The sequence below is a fragment of the Grammomys surdaster genome, unplaced genomic scaffold (genome assembly GCF_004785775.1).
Source record: "Grammomys surdaster isolate TR1022 unplaced genomic scaffold, NIH_TR_1.0 166, whole genome shotgun sequence".
In the NCBI taxonomy this organism is placed as follows: Eukaryota; Metazoa; Chordata; class Mammalia; order Rodentia; family Muridae; genus Grammomys; species Grammomys surdaster.
Genome location: NW_021604614.1, coordinates 3618082 through 3621777, shown reverse-complemented (window position 1 = coordinate 3621777; position 3696 = coordinate 3618082).

The window sequence follows — 3696 nt, the reverse complement described above, 5'->3', positions numbered from 1 at the left end:
GAAATGTGACCGTGTGATCAGTTCCACCTGATTATCCCAGCACCATCTTCCCATACCAAAACTCTTAGCTTAGTCATGTCTATACCTTCATTCCACGCAAGGAAACAGCTATGAATTTTGTTTATATATCAGAGAATCATTTATTAGCCTGCCATCTCAGACCTTCCTCTGGTTATAATTCATAGGCACTGGGGTTTTTGTCCTTCTAATACCTTGGCTCCTTTTACAAGTTGTCAATCAGTAGTGAAGACGGTAAGAGGCACTTCTGCATGGCCTGGTGACAAGATTGCCACACCAGGCTACTCCAAAGAGACATCGGGGAGCTCTTTCTGTCTGGGTTTTATAAAATGGTTGTAATAATGCTTGTTTGAAAGGGGGTTGGGGATCTTCCACTGAAGACAAACGTGCGGGCTGATTTGGATGGTAGATAGCTGCTTTGAGCCCCCAAGATCCCATAAAATAGTGGTCTTGGAGAGCTGAGATGTGGAAATCATTGTCCTACTGGGGAAAAGAATTCTTTAGAGTGAGGAGGAGGGAAGATGTCTATCCAGTGACCAATGACAAGGCAGAATATGGTGTCGATCACTGTCAGGAAGGAGCCTGGCACCTGTTCACTGCAACCTAACAAATGACAGTAATCATTGCAAATTGGTCGCTAGTGCTGGGGTTTAAAAATCCACAAACATTTGTCAAGGTTTTTCTACAGTGATGCCGGGAATAGAAGCCTTCTCCAAACTTTTTGTTTTAAACAGGATGTACATGTGTGTGTGTGGGTGTGTGTGTGTGTATGTGTGTGTGTGTGTGTGCGCGTGTGTGTGTATGATGCATCTGTGATGCATGTGTGTATGTAGGTGCATGTTTACTCGTGTACATGTACATGAAAAGGGCTGAAGTCTCTATCAAGTGTTTCTTCAATCATTCACTAACCTTCAATTTTAAAAAAAATTTAATTGGTTATTTTATTTATTTACATTTCAAATATTATCCCCCTCCCACCTCCACAAACCTAACCCACCCTTCCCCCCTGCTTCTATGAGGGTGCTCCCCTACTCAGCCACCCATTCCAAGCTCACCACCCTAGCGTTCCCCTACGGTGGGGCATAAAGCCTTCACAGGACCAAGGGTCTCCCCTCTCATTAATACCAGATAAGGCCATCCTCTGCTACATATGGAGCTAGAGCCATGGGTCCCTCCAAGTATATTTTGGTAGGGGTGCTTGGAATTGAACTCTGGTCCTTCCTCAAGTGAAGCATTTGAGTTACCCAAATCATGCCTGATTTGCAATGACACTGGAGAGATAGCTAAGTGGGAAATGTGCTTGTTACACAAGTAACAGAGACCTGAGTTTGGATTTTTCAACATTCCCCCAAAATCTGATATGTTAGCAATGTACCTGTAACCCTAACACTGAACAAACGAAGGCAAGTGGATCTCTGAAGCTCATTAGCCAGTCAGTCTAGCCAATTGGTGATCCCTTAATTCAGTGAGATATCTTGTCTCAAAAAATATATGACATCAACCTTGGGCCCACATGTATACATGAATAAACACACACTCACACACACACACACACACACACATGCATGCACGCACACCAGCAAAACTACACATAAACCAAACCTGGTTTTGTAACTCAGCAGAATACAATCTAAGAAAGTCACTGTTGTTTACTTTCAGAATAGTCCGCCCCCCCAACAACAAAACTAAATATAAACCCAGTTTTGCAACACAAGAGAATACAAGCCAAGAAGGTCACTCTTGACCACTTCTAGAATATTCTAGGCCTCCCCCTACCCCATGGCACAAGTTCATGTCTGACTTTCACAATTTTCTATCTGAGGCACTGTGACAGTGAAGTGATATGAGAATTCTGTAAGAAATTAAGACTTTTAAATTGTTCATTTGTAGGCTTTGCCTTCAAATCAATTATGATTTTGCTTGAAAAGATAAAAATGCTTCTACAAATCAAAGTCTTTTCTTCATCCCTGCCCATGGTTCCTCCTTTCAGAGTGTAACTTCATCTCATGGTTAAATAGAGGGCAGGCTTATAGTGAGTTTTCTTTAGTTCTTCCTTAAAGAGTAAAGATCCAGAAGGTCAAAGGTCTCTGAATTACTGGAGGCTCTTCCCTTCCTTCTGTCTTCACAGCTGTCTCTTAACCAAATCTCTTTTTTCTTTCACTGTTTTCCAGATTCAACCTTATTTTTCCTCTCCCTGTTCATTTCTTCTATAATCCACCCACTTCCCAATGATTAATAACCTTCACTATAGTCTGTGTTGGTTGAGAAGTGTCCTCCACTGTCTCATGCATTTGAACACTTGGTCCCCTGTTACCAGTTAGTGGTGCTGGTTGGGGAGGTTATGGACCATTTAGGAGGTAGAGCCTTGCTGGGAGAAGTATGTCACTGGCAGCAGGATTCGAAGGTTTACAGATTGGCCCCACTTTCAGTTCAGTCTCGCTGTCTCTTGTATGTAGATGTCTCTTGGCTTCCTGACTGACAGGTTGGCCTTATGCCTTTACTCCATACCATTCTTGCCAACATAGACTTTAATCCCCTCTGGAATGTTAGCTCAAGTAAACCCTTTTTTTCTCCAGTTGCTTTGGAGCATGGTACAGGAAAGTAAGTAATACATAGTCTTTCTTCTGATATCTCCATACAGCCTTTCCAATGAACTGCTGTCACGTAATCTTCCTAAAACACCAATCTTGTTCTGTTCTCTAGAAAAGCATTGCAAGTAAAAGTACGTCCAAACTCACCACCATAGCAGACAATACCTTCCTGACTCGAAGCTCACCTTAATTTGCAAAAACAAACAAACAACATTTTAAAAAGCAAAACCCAGCTTCTTTTCCATGCAGACCAATAGGAGAAATTAATAGTGAGCTTCACAGTCAGTATCTCTAGACTCTCCCTTTTCTTCTTTGTCTTTCCACTGACTGTGTTGCTGTTCTAGTTTCATTTCTGTTGCTGGGATAGATTATCCTGACAAAAAGCAATTTATGGAAGGAAAGTGCTTATTTCCAATGTCAATTCCAAGTCATAGTCCATCATTGTTGGAAAGTCTAGGCAGGAGCCTAAAACAGCTTGCCACATCACATCCACCATTAAAAGAAAGAGAAATGAATGCATGCATGATCTCTTGACTGTGCTGAACTGAATTTCTCCACTAGTACACAGTTCCGAACCCCTGCCCAGAGAATGATGCTACCCTTCATGAATTGGCCCTTTCCATGTCAATGAACTTAAGACACCCCTCACATATATGTCCACAGTATAACACAACACAAACAATTCCTCACTGATACTAATTTCCCAGGTGATTCTAGATTATGTCTAGTTAATAATTAAAACTGATCATCACAATTTCTGATTCCTATTTTTTTCCTCTAGCCATTTCTCTTCTACTAGTGCTACTGTTGTATGAATTTTTCCTAGAGAGACAAGTATCTGATCTTTCATGGGCAGAACATCAATGACCAATCAAAGAAACTATTCCATTCACTTCTGACATGGGAAACCAATGAGGTGACTTTCAGGGGCATGGGTGAAGGGTTATTTAAGATCATGGGCAACATACCAGAGGCTACACCATTGAAGAAAATGTATCTCTTGGTAACTGCTAACTGCTTATAAATCCTTTAGGAGGGTAGGATATCATTAGCCTCTCTAGAAACTGTTAATTGCCTATAGGCTCTT